The 23,735-nt window shown below is 35.1% G+C and overlaps 1 protein-coding gene and 1 long non-coding RNA gene across 6 annotated transcripts in view; one reads left to right on the forward strand and one right to left on the reverse strand.

Annotated features, from left to right (window-relative positions):
• The window catches only part of LOC146995207 (uncharacterized), a 204,901-nt gene extending 191,977 nt beyond the window's left edge, over window positions 1-12,924 (reverse strand). Inside the window, exon 1 of the long non-coding RNA XR_015043647.1 lies at window positions 12,567-12,924. This is a non-coding gene — a long non-coding RNA (uncharacterized LOC146995207). The remainder of the gene's footprint in view (window positions 1-12,566) is intronic.
• Window positions 1-23,735, forward strand: part of LOC118189593 (uncharacterized) — a 475,680-nt gene that overhangs the window by 275,318 nt on the left and 176,627 nt on the right. The window contains exon 1 of one of the 5 annotated variants that reach the window (XM_085825893.1): window positions 14,167-14,260. The exons of the other annotated variants lie outside the window; for them this stretch is intronic. The gene's annotated coding sequence lies outside the window, so the exon portion shown is untranslated. Of the gene's footprint in view, window positions 1-14,166; window positions 14,261-23,735 lie in introns of those variants that run through there. 5 annotated transcript variants of the gene reach the window in all.

Genomic DNA, 23,735 nt, shown 5'->3' on the forward strand with positions numbered 1-23,735 from the left:
TATAGCAGGAATGATTTTTCAGAGCCACATTCATAACAGAGAATCCTAAAAAAAAAAAAAAAAAAAAAAAAAAAAAAAACCTTCATCTAAGCACTGTTTGATCAAAAGGAATCACGAACAAATTTGATTCTTACCCCCCTCCCTAAGCTGGGTTACATTTTTAAAACATCTTCCGAGGAAAACCGTAGCTCTGTGTATTCTAATTTTCATTTTATCATGGCTTTCGATTTGCGGTAAAAACATTTATAGTCAACTCGAGATTACACTGCGGGTTGACTGAGCCTTGTCTAAAAAACGTCCCCCCCCCGAATGGCGGGCGCTTGCCTATGGCGGCATCGACCACTTCTAAGGTCAGATGTGGCGGTTTCTTTATAATGGAGACACCTAATAGGTGGGCCACCTTTGCCTCCTACGAAGGGAGAGACAATTTTTACATCCATGCCTTCTCCGGGATTTGAATCGGGGCCCTTCGGTATCGCAGTCAGGCTTCCCTAACTACTATACCGTTTGGGCGGCCTAAAAAAGAAAAATTTTTTATGTATTGTAGAACGATGGAAAAAATTGCTGTTTCAAACTGTTAAAAAAAGAAGAAAATTGCTTGAGATAACAGAAGTAATAAGAAATGATGCCATAACAGTTGGAAAAAATGTTATCCACACGTACATAATATTTTCACAGGTATTTTCTCTCTCATTTTCTGCATGCCTTCGGGTCGTAATGGTAGCACACTCGGCGCGTATTCGAGAGGGCCAGGTTCGCGTCCCCGCGAGATCACTGCATAGTTTTCATGTCTCCTGCTTAAAAATAACGTAATGACTACAGTTATAATTTAAGTTCCTTTTTCCTGTTTTTTTTTTTTTTTTTTTTTGTTTCTTTTAGGATGTGTTTTTGATTTAATCGTGAGCGTCGCCAAACCTGATTATATTACTCTGAATGAGTAAATTTGTTTCTTAAAAATCTTGCTGAAAGTGTAAATAGACTTGTAAATGATTGAGTTTATATAAAATTGCATTTAATTTATTGTGATTATAAACTACATATACTGGGATTTACTGAATTACAATAAGCACTAATTAATTAGTTAATCTGTGTCCTGTGATTTTAATCTCAGTTAAGAGAGAAAATGTCTAATGAATCTCAAGAATGAGAGGTATTTAGCAACCATGTAATCTTCACATGTAGTTCCACCCTCGCCTTTACATGTGGCAGACGACATGAATATTTCACGGTCGTTTATGTCTTTCCTCCCCCCAAACACCAATTTGTCATCAAAGTGACGTCAAAAGGTAAGGCTGTCATACAGAGGTAGACTGACTGTTCTAAGAGAGGTGAGGGGGGACGAACAGGCATATGTAGAGGGGATGCCACACCCTGCCTTTTGGCAGGTGGCTGAGAAAGATAGTCAATTCGATGCAGAACTTCCATCGTCTGCCAAATCGTCACGTGGTGTCGGACAATCAACTTGCTGAAAGAGAGACAGATAGGAAAAGGTTCACTTCTGCGCAGTGGGTGATGTCAACTGACTTTTAAAAATGAAACCGAGTCTGTTCTCGAATGATGGATGTGGCTTCCTTTCACCCATCGTTCTCGTCATCCTTGAGATTTTCTTTCGCAACGCTTAGCGAACAGCAAGCACACTGGTTTTTGCAGCTTCTTGGTGTTTGCGTCGTCAGAGGTATCATGGGTGAATTTCGCGTTACAGTCCGTCGATTTCACTTTTGACAAAGAAATCTGAAATTTAGGCTCTTATAATCTTGAAGGATAAAAAATAAAAGCATCTGATAATAAACTAGATTTTATATAGGACTTCTTTTTGAATAAGAAACGCATCCCTTTTAAGTTCTCTAATATAACTGATAAATGGACAATTTGTTTATTTTTCGAAGGTAATAAAAGGCGCCTATAACGCAAAATTATTTTCTTAATTTATGTGCTATTAAAAAGAAATGGATGGTTTGCTATAATCATTACATTGAAATAGATAGTTCATTGGTTAGGTCATAAAATAGAGTTCACAATGAATTTTATAGTTCATTGTTCTATTTCCTCTTTATCTCGAGTGATGACACGAAGTATTAGTTACAAAGACTTAATTTCATTTTATCGAAAGAGCGCAGACACAGACAGATAATAGTATTCTGAATAGTTCATTTAAATGAAAGGTTTCTCCAGTAAAGAGCCAATTATCGTTTCGGTAACCTTCTGGAAACTTGAAATGAGCAGGAGCTCACCTGAGTACTTTTCAGTGTCTAAAGGAAATTACGATTCCAGCTGGCACTTACCGGAATTCCATATAACATGAGTTCTGGTACTTTATATAACTATCGCAACATAAACAGAAAATTATGTTGCTTATGCAACATTTGTTTTAACAATTTGTGAAACTGATGTTTATAGCAGCTCCTGAACGTATAATTGAATTTCCCGAATTCTTCTCTTCAGCATCTTCATTTCTATTTCTGTTACTTGTTCAGGCAGAATATTTATTTTGCAACACCCATCCTCTCAAAAAAGCATTAAATTTATTAGCATTTAGCATTAATTCGAAATTAAGATAAGAAGGAAATTTACGTCTTTTATTTCCTTTCATTCTTTATAAATCATTAATATAATTCAACTTATTATTCCTCAAATTATCTTTAATTTATACTCATTTATAAATATCTTATTTTTTATACCTTATTTAATTTAATTATTAATTAGTTATTCATTTATTATCATCATCTTATTTATTTCTCTTTGCCATTGAAGACTTTCCATAAGGTTCTGTCACTCCTCATTTTAAAAATTAAGTCTAATTAATTAAGGAATAGAGTAATTAGTATTAATTAGTATTTAATTAAGGAACAGAGTAAACCTTAGCTGCTGAAACTAGGTAAGGCAGCTACTCAAGAATGTCAGGTAGGGAAGCTGCTCAATAATGTCACTTAATCTTTGCAAAAAATACTCAGTTTAAACATTAAGTCCGCATTCAGATGCTCTTCGTCTGTTCTGATCAGAATTGGTAAGAACTGATACAAAAAGTTCGAATTCTCAACTTTTGATGGAATTAAATATAAACCTATCAATGATTCGTAGATTTTGAAAAGTATGTGATACGATATTCAGATTAAAAAAAAAAAAAAAAAAAAAAAAAAAAAAAAAAAAAAAAAAGAACTCGTACATTGAAGTTATTGTAACGAAAGTTGAACAAGACTAGTTGTAGAATCGAACCATTCTAAAGGGACTGTCGCGCATCTAACCGATACTTAACATATGTCTAGTTGTTGGAATAAGTCACTAAGAGATCCATCAACGATTAAGAAGCATTTAATTAATAGCAAAATAAATTATGCGCTTAAAGTGATCGTTAGTACATCGCAGACTCGGATACTCAGTAGAAAATCAAAAACAAAAACTCTGTCTTCGGTTCAGTTCTTTTACACTGCTGGAAAATAATTAGCAAATTGTGCCTTAATCAGTCTTCCTGGCTGACCGGCTGGCCTCTGCTTTCTGTCATTTTCCTAAGAATTAAAGTATGTGTGAACATATACAAGATAGTTGAAAGATACATAGGTAAATTCTGGAGCGCATTTACTGAAAAACATAATCTGTAAAGTCAGCTCAACACCAGTTCCAGAAGTTTGCAGGCTAACATCAGTTGAGTAAATCCAGCATTTGGGTCTCGTCAAAGAAATTCGAAATCATAAGGTACTTTAATGAGCAAGTTCCACAGGTCCGGTTTTCGATCCCCGAGCTGGGCTTCCCCCGACTTAGCCTTTCATTCCTTGAGTGGGTAGATAAAATGAGTACCAAGTTCGCCTGAGGACTAAACACTGGGGGTCCTACGACAAGCTGACTATTTGTTCCGGGCATATGTTCACGTACCCGGGGCCCATGGTCAAGAAAACATATTTTCGGGCACTGCAGGCCTTGGTCTACTAAGGCTGTTGCGCCACTGAGTTTAGTTTAATGAGCAAATATGAAGAAGGTCATTCAAAAATCTTGGGAGAAATAATCTAGGATGGGAAGGACTTATTATTTCTGACTTCCTAGGAGATGCCAATCTCCAAAGACGTTACTGCACCGAATTTTACAAGATTTGAGGTTGTTGAGAAGTGCTTGACGTCTTACAGAAAAAAAAAAAAAAAAGTGAAGCTTCATATGTACCACATCTCTGGATCCACGAAATAGCCCAATTAAAAGAAAAAACAAGTCAGATTGTCGATGGTTTCAGATATTCCTATAAAAAATTCATGTATTTTGGAGTATCGTGATCTTGGAAAGTGTAACTTTACTTACTACGATATGTTCATTTTCAAAATTCTCATTCATGAATAACCCTTTCATTCCAAGATTGGTGTTGGCCTGAGATACTGATGTGAACCTGAATTCAATCCCCTCCTTTTTTTCGATCGCATCATCTGAAGAAGAGTTAGTTATCGATCTCTCTCTATTTTTTTATGTCGCCTGATTTTTTTCATACGGATATTTGAAGCAAAAGAATTATGAACTATAGACACTTTTAAAGCAAACATTAATGAGCGGTTCAGGTAGTGATGTGGACTTACTACTAAAGATATTTCGAAATATGGGTTCATCAGGATTAACATTGTCTGTATTCTCAAATGATAGACCACTTTCAGATGATAGACAATGCCACTGAATTTCATGAAAAGATAAATTCACCTCAAACTTCATTGCAATATTTTCTTCAATATCAAAATTATTAAAACCAATCTAGTTGATACAGCTTATGTTACATATAGTTACACGATTAACCTTATAAAATAAACACTTGATTCATTTCCCGCTATTCAAAGAAGAAGCTTCTACAGCTAGGATATATCAAGATAAAATTCTGCGATATAAAGAAAACCCTCATTAGCTTTGAGCACTTAGATTTTTATAAATTTGATTATTAGCTCAAAGGGCTATTAATTTCGTTTTGGTATTTTGCGTTGATTCACTATAAATGTAGGTTCACTTTTCAAATTGTTGCTACCAAATATTAGAACCCTGTGTTACAGTTAAAGAAATTAAGAAATTAAATAATGAAGAATCTTCATAAATGTATGTATGTTTCTAGCATTGTGATAAAACAATGGTACCTAGAGCCATCCAACTTTCAATAACGGTACGTCTAGACCCGAATATGGGCATCTGGAAGTCCGAATTTGGAATTTGAAATTTGTTTTATTATCGATTTCGTATTTTGTAACACTTTAACGAATTTTTGATTAACAAACTCAACGATTTCAAAGCGGGCAATGGTAACTCTGTACGGGGAGGGAAAAAAAAAATTATCTTCAGGGTGCGAAACTGTGTGTCGGGAAGTGTAAAGATATGCTCATTTTTGAAATTATTTTGCGATATTGCTGTTGAATTGAATTTTATGGTTTAAGTGCGAAGAACTTGATATTTAATAAATCAAGGTAACACACAAAACGTTAAAAAAAGCGCTTCTTTGGGCGTAATGTAAAATCTGAAAGCTTTCAGATTTTATTTTTTGTAGTTTTTATTTTTATTGATTTCTGATCGTAGCATTTAATTATGCGGTAAAGTATTGGTATCAATAAAGTCAAGAATTTCTAAATCTTTCTCCAAATTATTATTCAGTGTGATAGCAAGTTGAGGTGATCACAATCTAATTAGGGCAAGACGACCGATGGATGAGAAATTCGAGCTCTTAACGGGCATAATTCTTAAATTCTTTTCTAGGTGAAATCGACCATTATTTTCCAGTTTATACATTAAATTCTTTATTATATTAACGGTAAATTATGATAAAACATCATTTTTCTTTGAAGCATATAATAAACAGACAGTTATCAATTTTCAGCTGCCCAAAGGAATTTAGATTTCTAATAAAAATTCGAAATTAAAGTTTTTAAGTTTCCTGCACGTTTTTTCAGCATGTTATATATACGCACGCACATTGCAGCACGTTCACGCACGTTTATAGATAATTGTTAAAACGTACTATATAAGTAAAAGAAAGTAAAAACACTTAAATGACAGATGCTTACGCATCCTACTACTCTATCTTGCCTTCAAAATTGCAACCAATGACTCAACAATAAATAAGACAAAGTTTGAAGTCCCAAAATGGCAACTAGCAGCCATTCTTGGAACTACACGTCTATTTACATTGCTTAAGATAAACATTCTTCTCTTTTCCCGCCAAATTGGAAAATATAATTAGCAGCGACAAAGGAATGTGGAATTTTTGCCGTCGATAAGAATATGAACATAGGTGCCGAAGACATTTTGCAGACAAGGTGCTGTTAAACGTCGAAAAAAGATGGTAGAAGGCTTTAAGAGGCAAGAAAGCGGTCTCCGAACTTAGAAGAACCAATGCCTGTAAGTTGCCAATTTCCGGGAAAGAAAAATTGTAAATAATTACATTGTAGAGAAATTATGCGTATAGGTATAACAGTGAAGTCAGATTTGGCGCTGCATCTCTTTACAAGAGATAAAAGGAGCCGCCTTCTTCATAAGCAAAAATGATCCATCTTAAGGAAAGTTCATTTTAAATATAAATTTTGTTCCCAGAGAGGAATAATGGTGTTATCTGCAACAGAGTTAGATAGTAGAATGATTTTTTACTCTTGAAGATATGTTGTTGTTGGCCACCAGAATATTTGGATTATATTAGGCTGCATAAGAATTAAGTACTAAAATAATTTTTTTTACGTATAAAGGAGAACATTTGTGCCATTGTCCATCGGAGTAAATTGGTAATGCATTGCAATATTTTGTGATTTGATAGATTGTGTATTTTGTTTGTGATTTGTATTTTGTTTGTGATTTGATAGATTTTGTAATTTCAGCTCCCAAACAGGGTAGAATTGTAAAGTCAATAGGTTTTTTTTTTTTTTTTTTTTTTTTTTTTTAAGCTGGAAATAAGAAAAATGTGCAATGTCCTCGCTGGGGCTCGAACTTGGATCTCTCAATATGCATCGGGTACGCTACCGTTACGCGAGGAAGGCAGGCTCAAATGAGGGAAAATATGCCTTATATACACCCCCTTTTAAGGGGAGCTGGGGATTAGGAGGTCCAGTCACCAAATCCTGGTCGTGACGAATTATTGTCCACCCCCTTAGTTCGAGCGCCACAGTAGAGTGATTAGGTTGTAAAGTATTTCTCCCGCATTCTTAGCATGCCTTCGTGGTGTAGTGGTCAGCACGCTCAGCACGCATTGGAGAAGTTCGAGTCTCAGAGAGAGCAATGCTCATTTTTCACGTCTCCTGCTTCAAAATAACCTTAATGTCTCTACAGTGGCACCCGAACTAAAAAAGGTGGTGGATGATGATTCTCCACCACCAGGCTTTGGTGATTGGGTCCCCTAATCCCCAGTCGCTTTCCACCACCAGGGAAAATATATAAGATAGTTCTCTCGCCGCCTTAGCATGCTTTCGTGGTGTAGTGGTCAGCACGCTCGGTGCGTACTCGAGAGGTCCGAGGTTAGAGTTCCGATAAGGTCATTGCACATTTTTCACGTCTCCTGCTTCGAAATAACCTTAATGTCTGGATAATTTTTTTTTTTTTTTTTTAAAGAAGACAGGGAAAATGTGCAATGCCCTCTCCGGGAGTCGAACCCTGGACCTTCTCGGACCTACGATTCGAGCATGCTTCCATTTACATCAAGAAAACATGCGGAAAGAAGGGCGGATATACCTTACAGTTTCACGCAGTTATCGGTTGAAATTTAATCGAAATATATTAAAATTCAGTTGATTCTCACTGTCCTTGAATTAGCAGCAGTTTTAGGATAATCACTAAATTTCAGATTTGCATGCATTTATTGCATCTGCTACGTCATTTTTATTTGCATGATGTTAGCTTTCATACTGACTCAATATTATTTGAATAACATGGATTGCTTTTCAAAAGTAATTAAGAATTTTGTGTACCAAACATGTTCCATTTTCCTGTATGAAAATGTAATGCTATTAATTATAGGAAACAAATCTTCTTAACGCTACTATGAACATTTTACAGCTGTTTGACAACTATAACGTATGCTACTTCTAGAGAGAAATGTGCATATACACAGGAAGTAATTATCATTCGTTAAGGATTTCTCTGTCAAGGAAAACTAAACCATCTGCCTGCTGAAACTGTAGAATAATTAATGACCAAAAATTCATTGTTGCAGACACATTGTAGGCACCATATTTGTCATTTAAATTGATTTCCATTTTAAAATACAATAATAGTTGCTTGAAATTTCTTATCTTTAGTCGTGGTATTTAAAAGTTTTAAACAAAAAAATCTACATGACTTCCTTCCATTAAATTATACATATTTTTTGCTGTAATTCCTACAAACAAAAAATTTAAAAAAAAAAAAAATTTAATACCACATGGCATTGTAATAAAAACAAAATTATGATGTCCATTTTATTTTTTCACATAAAGTACATACTGATATAGTTTCAATCATTTTTAACACTTCCTTTTCTGAGGATGGTAGGGTTCTCAAAAAACAAATTTATGGTTTATGGGATCAAAACATATTAATGAGTTCCATGAGTTGACAGAGGTTGAAAACTTGCCTTAAAGTTTCGAATTCTCAAGTCAATGCAGAGCTTATAAATTTTCAAATGTTATTAGATCTGTAGTTGCTTGCAAAGTTCTTTTTTATAATAATTTAAAAGCAAAAGAATAAAAGCAAGAATCAATTTTTTCATATAACATCTTTATTATTCTTCGTAGCGCTCGCTAACTCTTTGCTAATTTCAGCCATGACAACACTTCGAAACTAAACTGAAACTATAGGTGACGTGAAAGTAGTAGTTATTATTTAGTAGAAGTAGTTGTAGTTATTATGACCAATAATAATTGTTGCCTATAGATATATATAAAACCCAAAGACATGGCAAGAAAGAGAAAAAAAGTATTTGGTTGCCTAATTAACTGTTTTCCCCGCTTTTGTCATTAAAAACTGAGCAGTAGTGAGAAGTTTTACAAGTTTCTCTCGTGCTTCCAAAAATATTCAAAAGCAGAATTTTCGCATGTAGAGCTTTCCTTTATCTTCTTTGCAAAAAATATATCTTTAACGACGTATCTACTTTAGTAGACTGCGAGTCTCCTTGGCGTTTGGAAAAAGCGAACAGCAAAAAAACGAACTGAAATTATTCTCTGTAAAAATCGCCAAGATGTAACGTCGCTTCCAAAATATGCGGTTTCGTGCACCAGATGTGAGCTTTGTTGTTAACACAGGAAGGCAAGTAACAGTCATCGCCCTATCCCGTCCAAATATACAAAGAGTAAATAAAGAGCTACTTTAGTATCCAGAAGAGACGAGGATGGGCCCCTCCGCCATTCTTCGCTTCTTGAAAGCGAAGAGCAAAAAGGAATAAAAAATTCAAAAGATTACGTTTGACGGAAGTTGCAAGACTACGCGACATCACTCGGTTTAATAGATTACGAACATGTACGTCACTATCCTTGAAGAATGATCTGGACTTCAAAGCAACGATCATTTAGATGCAATTCCAGTTGAACTACCCAGTGAAAAACTCTTATTCAGTTCGAAGATCTTTCATATATCTTCCATATGATGAAAATGCATAACTCATCACCGTAACAAAAACAGTCTTTCAAAATGCCATTTTTTCCCTCTACTTCTGAACAATATTTTACATGTTTTATTTTACACCATGAATGTAATAAATAAAATAGTTTCCAGCTCCTTAAAATAAGTCCATAGTAAGATCCAGTGAAAATTTTCTAATTCCCCCGTTTCAGTGTAGCAGGGGTTCTCAACCATACGCTCGCGGGTGCCATGGCGCCCGCCGATCTTTTAACATGTGTCCGCCGCTGCACAATCACAATAAAAATGTTTCCATTTTCAATAAAATTCTATATGAAAATTTTCTCATTTTTGATGAAACAGAAATTTCTTACACAGATACCAACACTGACAAGATACAGATACCAACACAAATACCAACACTAAGCGAAATATGTGCATGTATTATCTACCAACTCTAATTTATGTATACTATATATGTATGGTAATGCTGATTACATACAACCATCGGTACTTATATTCTGCTTATGTACTTTTTTATACTAGGCATACCGAATGTGTATATTGTTATACTATATATTGTTCATATACTATACAATTATGTTCAAACATGTAGGCCACTGATAATGCATGCAATATATGTACAGTAAACCGTGTTATGTTATAGGAAGTCAGTATTTAGATACTTGGTTTAAGTCTTTTTATGTACTGTCTTATAACTATGTATACCGAATGTGTGTATAGTTACACTATATACTGCTCTTACACTATGCAATTATGTTCAAACATATCGGTACTTAGATATTCATTGTAAGCCTTCTACTATCTGTTATAATAATCTAAAGTATTACTGAGCCTATCCATGGAACCCCATGGAAACCCCATGGAAAGGCCATTGATAATGAGTATAATCTATGTGCAGTAACCACGTTATGTGATAGCTATGCATAATAGCATAACGGTTTAGTAACGTCTGATCACTGTGCATTATTCTCAGGAATAATTCCACGGAAAAGGCCCACTAGCGGCCGAGTGGTAAAGAGGCTGAACACTGGTTGTTCGGTCCGAGGTTCGAATCCCGCGAACGGGCTGGCTGCACGGGCGTTCATGGTTTTCCCCATGTGTAACGTGTATACGAGCCAGTTTCCCTTACAAAGTCCTCCACGAAGGCATCCCTCCCTTTAGGCAGATAGCCCACGTGTGCTTTGCCATAATTGAATAATCCCAATTCCACGGGAAAATATTTATATATAACATCTATGTATACCTACAACTATATTATCTACCCTCTATCCAACTATAAATTCACCTTGAAAAAGGAAATGGTACCCGTCGTCCAACATGTATTTTAGTATGTGCTCTTAGGGACAAAAAGATTGGCGACCTCTGGAATATAGGCTATAAGATTCTATATTTATTTATTTTTTAATTTTATTCGAGCAACAATAGATGCTTTTAATAATTTGAAATTTTAATGCCATTGTAAGGTAAAAAAAAATCTGTGGACACCACGATTTACTTGTACAGCCTATTAAAGTACACATTTTTTTGTTTGCTTCATTTCATTTAAACTTATTTCCTCGAAATTCATTAGAGATATATTTCTCATTCAATTAATTCAGTTCTCACTTTGCGGCAAGGTAATTAATTCAGCTCTCATTCCGCAAAATATATAAAACCTCAAAATATCTTCATTAAAAATTCAAAAATATAGAAAAACATAAAACACCAAATACAGTTAAAATAATTTTAAAAAACAATTTTTACAATTAAAATTAGAGTTTCTTCCCCAAAACAAACAATTCGACCAGCGGGCAAGAAGGCAGATTTTTCAATGCACAAAACTAAAATTTACTTTTGGTTCCACTTGGCAAAAAGACACTGAACGGGCAGAAGCTGACTTAATTCACTATTCTGCCAAGTTTCAAATGTAAACAAATATGGCTGCTATTGTTAAAGAAAATAGGTTTACCAGTATTTGAATAATTTTAAAATTCTTGATAATTCTACAACTATTGCATGCAGATTAACTAAAGCGTAAAAATCTTGACCGCAAGATAAGAACAACATAATTCAGTCATTCTGAAAATAAATAATGCTCAATTTACCAACATAAAAAGAATAATAATAATAATAATAATAATAATAATAATAATAATAAAACTGAGATCACTGAGCCGAGTAACAGTGTTGGTGTACTTTCGATGCGGCCGATTGCAACCAAAAAGGGAGGTACACAACTACATATTATAGCAGTCCTATATACGAAATTTCAACCCTCTGAGGCTACTCTATTTTATTATGCGAGATACATATGTACAGACACCACGGGAAAAAATCACCTCTGAATCCATTTTAAATCAGTTTCATAATTCGTTTTGAGAAAATGAGCCCTTTTTTCTGTCCTTACATACAGATGTGAAGCAAAAACATCGTTAAATTGCAGTCGATAGCGATCAAAATGGATATTTTCGTTGAAATGTGGTACCCGGCATTTTTCGTGATTGCAATACTTCCTTTACTTCGTACAAGGAAGTAAAAGGAGTCCTTTATTCTGTCCTTACCTACACACGTCACTCAAAAACATCGTTAAACTGGATTCGAAATCAGTAAAAATGGAAACACTGTATTCGGAACTTTTCGTGATTGCAATACTTCCTTTGTTTAGTACAAGGAAGTAAAAATGACTATTTAAAATGAGAATAATAAATAATAGAGTATTTAATCGCTCAAACTATGGACAAAAAAAAAAAGAAAAAGAAGGGGTTCCAGTGAGGAATATTTTAATGAAGCAGTAACCCCCCCAAAAAAAAAATTAAATCTTTATAAATTATTGAAATACTTCTTTACAGAAATCCTTGGTTATTAAAAAAAAAAAAAAAAAAAAACTTCTTAATTAGGGCATCTTTAGGCTTTAAAGCGTAAGTAGCGTATAATAAAATTAGGTTCATGGAACTAAATTTGTAGCCAGGACGTCATAATTCTAAGTCTGTTAGGGTTAACATCTAAATTGAATTTAAAGAATACTAACTAAACAAAAGACTCACCTTGAGTGTTTAATTAGTTTTAATTCCGAAACACAATTAAAAACACTACACTTAAGGACGTTAAATTTGTAAGCACATTATAATTCAACATTAAAGTTACAAAATAACTCCCGGGGCAGAACAGCATGTTTAGTGGTTGATTCCAATATACCGACTAAAAGGCTATTGTCTTTCAAGCCATTATTCACTCGAGCTGCCGCTAGGTGGCGCGCTTGAGATCTGTGGGGTTACAAATTAAATTAATTCAGAAGTCAAACAACAATTTATTCGGCGTGTTATTGTGTCTAAATTAAATTAAATTTGAATTTTAAAAAATGTATCTGGTATTTGTATTTAGATTCCATTTTCCATTTCTATTTAGCATCTGAAATATGTTTAAGTATTCCAGTAGCCAACTAATTTAAGAGTTACTCCTGAAAAATTTAAATATAGAGCATAAAATCATATATTTAAAACTAGCTGTTCGAAATAGCAATGCCAAACGATAGCAAAAAAAATTGCGAATTGATGGCCATTCTTACATTTATTTCCTATCAGAAGGAATGAATTATCCATGCTGTAATGCTACATTTTTTCCACGGTATTTATTAAGAACGTTCTCTTAGAAAGTTCTCCACGAAGGCATCCTTTCCCTTAGGCACATAGCCCTCGAGGTTTTGCCATAATCACATTCACCATCACATCTTTAAGAACGAAGAGTGCAACAAATACTTCCTGATTTTTTTAAAACTTCACATTCGGGCAGCAGAAACAATAACACCTGTTTTCAAGTGTTGAATTTTTTTTAAATATAATTTACCCTAATAAAAAAAAAATTAAACACTGAAGCTTTTTTTTTTTTGTATATTAGTTTTTTTTTCAAACTCACAATTTTAATTGTACTTTAATACTACTTTTCACAATGTTAATGGAAAAAAAACATGTCAAAAGTATTCTCCTCCCTTCCCGTTTCAAATTTAATAATAATTTTAATTCTTAGTACCGAACAATTTTAGTACAAATTAAAAAAAGGCCAATTTTAGTTTAAAAATAATATAAAGTGAAATCTCCTTTTAGAAACAGTAAAAAAAAAAAAAAAAAAATGAGAATAGGTAGATTAATTATATCAAATATATTATTATTAGAATGGAATGAATTAATTCGCTTTATCATGTTCTATAATTTAAAGTGTTATAAATGAACATGGCAGCTTCATCTGAATTAACTTTAAGCGTTTGCTTATCTAGATTATAATGTTTGCATGAAAAGAAACTTCGAATATTAAGCCAAGAGATGCCAAATTTGTGCAACAATCGGATTTCGATTCTACAAATTCGTTAGATTACTTTTAAATTATTCTTTTGATTTTCCTTTATCTAATTACGTTTTATCTATGAATAATAATTAACGTTTTAAACAAAATGAAATTTTTTATTTATTATTTGAACAAAAACTTCTTTTATATTTGTTATTCCGAGAACAAATATTTTATTTTGGACAACTCAAATATTTATAAAGAACACCGAATCTGTAGAATTTCTAGAAACCGAAAGTGGCAACAAGCGTTAAACATGGCGCCTTGTTTGTACTACGTGGAGTGTCGTGTTATGGTTATATTCACTGTTGTTATATTACTCTCAATGTAAAAAGTTACAAAAATTAGATTTTATTAAGACTCAGCCACTACTGGTGTTAATTTTTTTTTCACAAGACGAGTAAGCTTAATTATTTTTTACCCTACTGTCTAGAATTTCTGCATGATTAAAAGAATGATTGAACCAGATTTCAGTTGATCCTTTACTTATTATCATTTTCCTTATCATTACTATACTTGTTTTATTTTTTCATATTTATTTCGATTCTGCAATGTTTATCTTGAAAAAGACCATAAGTTAAAACTGTACTTGAAAGCTATTTTGTACATTAAAAACTTCATAATGACTTGCAATTAAGTTTCAAATATGAATATTTCTCGCATTTCTAAAATTCCTTTAACCTATAAAATTATATTTTTTTTCCTTTTTGTTATGAAATGCTTTTTTAGAAATATTCATTTCGTGTAAATCATCTTATTTTTTACGTATGAGTTTATGATATTTGACTTCTGACTTACTTTTTTCTGGTCATTAACAACTAAAGAGTTTTCGCCAGTAGATCTCATTAAAGTGCACTAGGCAAAGATATTTCCAAATAAATGGTACTAGAGAAGTACCAACATCTGTGGGCGAAGAAAATTCAGCTGCGTGAGCAGGCACATCTTAATACTTACGAAAGTAGGCGATCATCATAAAAATTGTGATGTAAATAACCAATGGCATTAAATTGAAGCATGCATGCAGGTGCAGTGAGTTATATGGGAAATGCAGTGAGTGCAATATAGCTAGTAAGAGTGCAGGATAAGCAGTATTCAGGCAACTTGAAAATGGCGCAAAGACAGTTTGAAGCTGTGAATGGCTAAGAGTTCAAAGTCCGGCTAATCTTTGGAATATGGTAACAGGTAGTTTGGCGACATTTTGGTAAGGCGATAAAGGTTACTAGCTAGGACTTTAGCAGTGTACATGGATAAAGTCAAGAGTGTGCGCAGTGCCATTTTTGTGCAATTCTGGGATGTTTTTTTAAATGAAAATAGGTCGACGTGTACATAGATGATACCGTGTTTGTGCAATTTTTAAAAACGCGGCAAGCAGTGGGCGATTCTGCACTTTCTCCCAATTTCGCACCTAATCTTCGTCATTAATTAAGCACTTTTGTTCCATAAAAGTTCTAGCATAAGTGTAATTCGGCTAGCAGATTGTTGGAAAAAAATGTTGAGTTAAAAAAAAAAAAAGGTTTTTTACTTCGTGAAAACAAAATGGCGTCCAAAAACAAAAAAGAAAAAAAAAAACTAGCAGATTGCTGTAGCAGGGTTGCTCGCCAAATTTTCGCCAAAAAATCGCCAAGTTACCATAATTCGAAGATTAACCCAAAGTCTTTCAGAAGTATGCAGTAGCTAGATAGGCCGTAAAAAGTTCAAAAATTCGTAGAATCTTACGATAAAGTAAAAATTCAAAAAAATAATTGAAAAATTAAATAGTGACTTTATGATATTTAATAATCATTTGGTTTAAATATCACTGCCTTATCTTGGCAACAAAGTTGGCGATATGTTTGAGCGATAACTTGCGGGTTCACTTGAAAGTAAAAGTATTGCAACGATCGGTAGTTAAAAGTGATCATCAAATGCAGATATTTAATTAAATTAACCTAATTTGGAAACTTTAATACGTGGCTTGCCAAAACTTTTTTTAGTGTTAAAACTATGAACTGATGCAGGTATTTGCATAATACGCTTACTATCGAGTGAATTCTTAGCAGAGAAGTTCAATTTTTTATTGCTTGCATACAATTTTTTTCCGTCTCTTTATATTTTCCTATATCAACAATAAAATTTAACGAATTAAATTCTTTAAAAATTTTTAATAATATTTACAACTCATTGAGGCATTAATTTTAAAACCCTATGCCTTAACGCAATCTGACACAGTAAGTCAACAGCATTACTACAGGAAATATAAATGATAATGCTTGATAGAACTTTAGTTGAAAAATAGAAGGGTTTTTTATTTTAGAAGAAGAAAACTTAAATAAACAAAAATGTAAATAAATAGAGGTTCTGTTAAATGGATTGGTTGCATGATTTTTTATTTGCTTTTTCTATGTGTATAATGTGTAACGCGAATAATAGCCAGTTTATCGTAGAAAGTTCAGTACTTTTCGGTTAACGAAATGCGAGTTGTAACTGTACGCCGGATAGTTTAATGTGGTAATTTGTATATTTCACCTCACGAGTAGTTAGCAATGACAGTGCGAATGAACGAGAAGAAAGAGCATCGATCCAGAAATTTTCTCTCTGAGATTTTCAGTTTCAGATAATTATTTAATTTTAATATAAAATTAATACATTACACGTAAAAAAGAGGGGTATTTTTCAGTTAACCGGATGCAGTACGTAATATTGTCACGGAATCTGGTTAGAGATAGGAAAGGTAACTCTAATTATGTACACAGCTTCAAGGCTGGCCAATATTTCATGTGCCCCCATGCTGCACAGATACGGTATTTTTAGAAACCACGTTGTTTCTAGAACTCAGTCCCATGTCATTGATACGACAGCCAGCACCGCTACCCACTAAATAAAATATTGATAAATAATATATTGACATTTTGGGGCATAAATACGAATGGTGCCCATTAACTGAAAAATTCACTCTTAGGCTCAGCCCTCTAGTGTTTTGCCGAAATTCAAGTAATTTCATTCATTCCAATCCATTATACGGCAACAAGCGCTAAATTATATTCTACAAAAAGATATATGAGGTAACGCGGCCTCTTGGATATCATTAAATTTTTAAATGTGTTACTCTTGTTTCTTATGCCTATTAATGGCTAAGCGATAAAATATTTGAGCATGGGTAGTTCGACCACCGTTCAGATCCCAGCGAATGGATTAGTTGCCAGGGAATTTTAGTTATGTTTTCCAGCATATACAGAGAATTTTAGTAATAATTCCAGCTTAAATACGAGCCAATTTCTTCAGAAAGCTCTTCACGAAAACATTCTTTCCTTAGGCAGATAGCCGTAGTGTACATTGCAATATTCTAAATCCAACCAATCTCATCTCTTATTACAATGTTAGTTTTCAAATAAATATTATCAATAAAATGTACGTCATTCTATTTTCCCCTTTTTTTAAATTTAAATATCTAATGTAAGAGACGTGTTTCTTCTTGTTCTTAAAAATTCTTGAAATTTTGATTGAGCTGATAAGAAAAATACGCTTTAAGCTCTAATATCGTTCATAATCATGTATGTTTAAAATCTTCTTCCACGAAAACAGTCTAAAAAGGGCTCTTTTCATATTGTACTAAATTTCTAAATTTCATACATTTCTTATTTCTAAATTTCTAAGGGCAGGTTGAAGGAAATTGTTAGTAAAAATCTGAAAACGTATTATCAACAAATGGGGGGGGATACTCTTTAACTTGTATCTACTGAATCTGAAATGTATCGTATTTTTTTTTAAATAAAAAAAACTCAACCTTAAAGACAGGTAATCTAAACATTCCATTGGGTAACACAAGCCATATTGAGATACTCGCACTTGGCGCTCAGCAAGCACCACAAAAAGAATTCAAAAATGCCATGTGTAGTTTTTTCTTTCCTCTCTTATTGTTCAGTTTGGCGGTTTCCGGATGTGGAAGAGATCAGCTGCTCTCTCAGCAACAGCTGCACACCCCCTTTTTCTACATCACCTGGCTCACACCCACACTCGGTCTCCGGGTCGTTTGGGAATGATTTCTCGATCCCTCACAATGTCCTGTTTTTGTTTTCCAATCTCAACTTTGTCACTGTTGGTTTATCACTGCATTTAATTTATTTACGTGGGAATTTTTTTTAATGTGAATTGGCGTTGGAATTTGTTTTTCTTGATCGCGGTTAACATTTGAAGTCATCCTAGTTATCAAAGTCTTGGTTTCCGCGTAGTCTTTACGGTCTAAATGTGGTTTTATTTTTTTGAGGTTTAATCCCCTCCTGTGGTTTCTGGAGAAGTTCTATAAATAATACTTTGGGATGTTTAAACAAGACTTCTCACTGTAAACATCTCGACTGCCATGTACGTAAATTACGCATTTATTTGTAAAAAAATTTCAAATACTAATTGATTTATTTTTAACCCTTTCAGTCGTTTAAGAGGAAGCAGTTAATTGATTCCAGTTGCGTTCTCTAGCTATCGAAGCACGGAATTTTGATATTATTTGGGAAATCTTTATTATCTTTAACAGTATTAATTGGATAAACTTTATTGTGTGTAAATCATTCTAATAAATATACTGAGCATACTACCTTGGTTGGATATTTCTGCTGGACTGAAGATCGTGACTTTATAGATATTAAATTTTAAATGAATATATTAGTGCACTGCTTTTGTTTCAACATGTTTGGTAAAATTTAAATAGCTTGAATTTTTTACTCTTCATCATCAGGTGGAAATATCCCTAGAAATAGATACTATATACTCTTTTAAATAATTAATTTTCTTAAATCATGAAGTAAAAATGTCTGTTAAAATGTATATTATTTTCACAATAAAAATATGTATTGAAAGTTATAAATGTTAATAGATTTTTCTCAGTCAACAATCTACACTGGTGTGCAAAAATTAAGGACGAAGTCGAAAAATTAGCATATCAGCTGAGCGAAGAGGCAGAGCGGACAGAAAGACCAAGCAGGAGATTAAGTAAGGTGATGTACGGTAGCACATGCGCAGATATGCAAATAGACGTAATGGGTGAGTGTCTGAGTAGTATAAAGCATGTTGTCGGTGTAAGATCAGTATTTCTGGCAAAGAGATTGCACGCCGTATAGCAGTTAAAATCACACCGAGTTGTTGCCTCAGCGAGAAATGGCAGATAATCAATCTATTAGACGACATCTGGATGCTTTTACCCGAGGTCGAATCATTGGGAAGTTGGAGGAAGGCCGCAGTGTGACAAGTGTGGCTGCAGAGTTCGGAATTGCTCACAGCATCGTTTCACGACTTTGGAGACAATTTCAAACTACAGGAACAGCTATCCGGGGGTTTAGTAGTGGTCGTCCACGAGGAACCACACCCGCAGATGATCGGTATATTGCCTTACAGGCCAGAAGAAACAGGCGGCAGACAGCGGGAGAAATCGCTAGACACACGGCACAGGCGACCGGACGACCGATATCGCGTTTTACCGTGGCCAGAAGACTGCACGGTGGTGGTCTGTTTGCACGACGCCCTGTACGGTGTGTACCTCTAACGCCTGCCCATCGGAGAAGGCGTTCTCTGTGGTGCCGGGAACACCGGAATTGGAGAGACAATGAATGGAAACGAGTACTCTTTACAGATGAGAGCAGATTCAGTCTGAGTAGCGATTCTCATCGCATACTCATCTGGAGAGAGCGGGGAAGCCGCAATCATCCCTCGAACATCATTGAAAGGGACAGGTATGGAGGTGGCGGTGTTCTCGTTTGGGGAGGCATCATGCTTGGTAGTCGTACAGACCTTCACATCTTCGACGCAGGTTCAGTCAACAGGACCCGTTATTGTAACGAGATTCTTCTTCCATATGTGCGTCTTTTTAGAGGCGCTATGGGTCCGCAGTTCCTTTTCATGGACGACAATGCACCATGTCATCGCACAATAGCTGCCGAACAGCTCTTAGAGAGTGAGGATATTGAACGTATGGACTGGCCGGCACGATCTCCGGATCTCAGTCCCATCGAGCATGTATGGAATTTTCCACGCAGACGCTTGGCAGCTCCTACCTTACCACCAGTAACGATTCCGGAGCTTCGATTGGCGCTGCAAGACGAATGGGCAGCAATGCCTCAACAACTCATTGACACCCTCATTCTCAGCATGGGCAGACGCTGTGAAACTTGCCTAGCAGTCAAGGGAGATCATATCCCCTATTAAAGACCGGATGTTTCTTGCTGGACACCCATCACAGGGATGTTTCGGCCTTCAGTCGCATTGCGCTCCATGCTGCTTTTTCAATAAAGTTTCTTTTTATCCCTTTGATTTCTCTTTTAGTAAGTGTTGCTTACATTACTCATGTCCTTACGTATTGGGGATCTTACGGTATAAAATGTGTTGATTTGGAAAGCTTTTGTACAAAGTTATATTGAAAAAACCGTCTCGTCCTTAATTTTTGCACACCAGTGTACTCAGGAATGTATTGTAACTTCCTCAGCTTGACCAAGTTCGATTGCAAGGAAACATATTCAGTTTTTATAAAGCAGTTGTTTTCGTATCCATTGATCCAATATCCGCAGAGCCCACCAGCGGCTGAGCGGTAAAGTCGCTGAACACTGGTAGTTCGGTCCGAGGTTCGAATCCCGCGAACGGGCTGGCTGCATGGACGTTTTCGTGGTTTTTCCCGTGTGTAACGTGTATACGAGCAGTTTCCCTTAGAAAGTCCTCCACGAAGGCATCCCTACCCTTAGGCAGATAGCCCTCGAGGCTTTGCCATAATCACACACACACACACACACACACACACATTCCAATATCCGCAAACTTTAGTTATTGGCGGCTCATTTACAATCCTCTTGAATTTTGTGCCATTCTTACAGTAGTATACGCTTAAGTTCATCTTTACACAAAATTTTGTGTTTCCTGACTTCTAGGTCCAATTTGTGCCATAAATTTTCGATCCATTCTCGGACCCCTTTTATTCAATCTTTACACAAACGACATCCCGCAGACATCTTACACCACACTCGCACTCTATACAGATGACACTGCGATTCTTTCACAAAGTGCATCTTTCAGCTCAGTCATTACAACCCTACAAAACCCCATTCATGCACTGGAATTCTGACTAATGGCCTGGAAGATAAAATTTAATGTACAAAAATCGGATGCCATGCTGTTCACCAGAAGAAAAAAGGGCATCAACATGGATGTTCAGCCCCAAATGTTTGGAGAATCAATCCTCTGGACTAAGCATACCACTACCTTGGCGTTGTTTTAAATGACCAACTCACATGGACCACACACATTACACATATTATCTCTAAGTTTCGATTGCATAATAATACTCCCGCGAACGGGCTGGCTGCATGGGTGTTTTCGTAGTTTTCTCCATGTGTAACGTGTATACGAGCCAGTTTCCCTTAGAAAGTCCTCCAGGAAGGCATCCCTCCCCTTAGGTATATAGCCCTCGAGGCTTTACCATAATCACACACACACACACACACACACACACACACGTAAAAGTACACTTTCCCCTTAATTGCTCGGAATTCGGCGTTATCTCTAGCATGCAAGTTGCTGATCTATAAGGCCATTTTGCGGCCCGTGCTTACTTATACCTGCCTTGTTTGGGGATATACCTGCCCTACGGCTATTAAAAAGATTCAAGTGTTACAAAATGTTGTTTTCCGTGAAATGGCTAAAGGCCGCTGGTTCATAAGAAACACGGCCATACACCGTGAGCTCAAAGTCTCTGAAATTCAAGTGTATTTTGCCAAACTGGCAAAAAAATTTTATGACACCATTAGCAATGTGCATAATATCACTATCGCTATTCTTTACTATGACCCTGTCAGCAATGTGAATAATATCACTATCGCTATTCTTTACTATGACCCTGTCAGCAATGTGAATGAGAAACGGCCTCGTTCGGAGCTCAAGCACCTCCCTTAAATTTTGTAAATAATGCATAAAAAAAAATGTTAAAAAAAATCATTACTCTTATTTTTTGTATTGTGCATTATTCTGTGTACCTATATTTAGCAGTATTTTTGTGCCTAGTATATATTATCTGTTGTACTCATGTGTCTATGTTTATAATACATGTTAATTGTGAGGCACTGATTTTGGTGATAAAAGGCATTTCTTTTGCGCACTTACCTTGCACATTTCTTTACTTCCAAGCGTCTCGACCGGCTTAGCTATTGGATTCGTTCGGCTACTAAGACTGTTTCAAATTTTTCTTCACATCTTTACTGAATTCTTACGTGATTTTTATTGTCGCTCACTCCCAAGTACTTGTGGACCGTGTTTAAAAAAAAAAAAAAATTTTTTTTTTGAATTTTCATGTGTTAGAAAATCGGCTACACTGTTATTCACGGGGAATAGCGCTCTGCGCGGGAACCTGCATTGCAAGACGATTTTTGCCTGAGCCGACGATTGAGGCGGTGTCTTTAACTGGCGAGGAGCGTTATAGAGTAACTATTTCCAGGTGGGGTTCACGGTATCCTTAAAGTCATTATCCTGTTGAAACACAAATGGTATTCCTAAGCCAAGTTTTTGGGCACTGAATTTCATGTTATGGCGCAGTATGTCAATATACGTAAAGACGTCATAATACCATCAATGAAACACAGGTTATCAATTCCGTTTGTGCTGCCATACAGCCGCAAACTACGACGCTCCCTCCAACATGTTTTACAGTCGGTGTTAAATGTTGTTTTTCCACTTCGGTGTTAGGCTTTCTCCACACAAATTATTCATCACTCTCGAAAATGTTAAGCTTTGATTCGTCGGACAAAATAACTGTGTTCAAAAATTCGTCTAATAAATTAATATGAGATTTTGCAAAATCTAATCTCTTTCTCCTGTTTATTTGCAGGTATAAGTCCTTGTTTATTTCTGAAATGAAAGGTTTCTTTCTAACTGCATTTCCATAATAACTTCTTGCATGTCACACATTCCATGTAGTCTGCACACTAAAAGTTTTATACGAAGTATTAGCAATATCTGTGGCTAACTAGAGTGCAGTTAGCCAAAGATGATTAGATTTTAGGGTTTAACATCTTTCATAATGTCACGTTTTCCCTTTTAGAAAATATTCGAGGCCGTCCACTTCTAATGTTATTTTTCGTCGATCCTGTCTCTTTGAACGTTTTTACATTTCTAACAGTAAATAATCTTATGTTCAGTTGTATTCCTGTAGCACGGTAAGTTAGACTCTCATTTCTAAGCTGAATAATCATGTTTTTAACATTAACATCCAACTCCTTCGACATTAAAGCTGTGTTAGCAGACTAACGTTTTTAAAGTTTCTGAAGTAGCAGTGGTGTATACGAGCCAGTTTCCCTTAGAAAGTCCTCCACGAAGGTATCCCTCCCCTTAGGCAGATAGCCCTCGAGGCTTTGCCGTAATTAAATAACCTAACCTAACCTAACCTGAAGTAACACTGCAGACTTTATACTAACAGGGTTTCTTATCAGTCTAAACACATGACCTCAACATAACAAAATTTGCATAGCAGTTAGAACTTTGCCAATCCTTTTTTGACATGCAAATTTACGTTTTTGTTGTATATATTCTGTGAAAGGCATATTAAATTGAAAATTTCATTCGGTTTATGTGTTTATTACCTCCTGTGTTCGTAATGTACAGCTGAAATTGTCAAGCATTTCCTTTGTTAGGTAATATGATCAATCATAGGCAATTGCTAATACTTTTTTTACCCACTGTAAATGTTGCTTCGAATTTAAATCTCAAGTTTTTTTCACTTAATTTTGAAACATGCGAGTTCTTCCTTTACATATATACTCACTTAAGTGTTCGTCCTTAATCATTTAGAATCACAATAAGTAATCTGGGAAACTAAAATCACACACTTCTCTCATTAGTTTAAATAACAGTTTTTAACTTTGGACAATTTT

This window comes from Stegodyphus dumicola, chromosome 10 (genome assembly GCF_044657685.1).
Source record: "Stegodyphus dumicola isolate Sdum_Otavi_A_Nest chromosome 10, ASM4465768v1".
NCBI classification, from domain to species: domain Eukaryota; kingdom Metazoa; phylum Arthropoda; class Arachnida; order Araneae; family Eresidae; genus Stegodyphus; species Stegodyphus dumicola.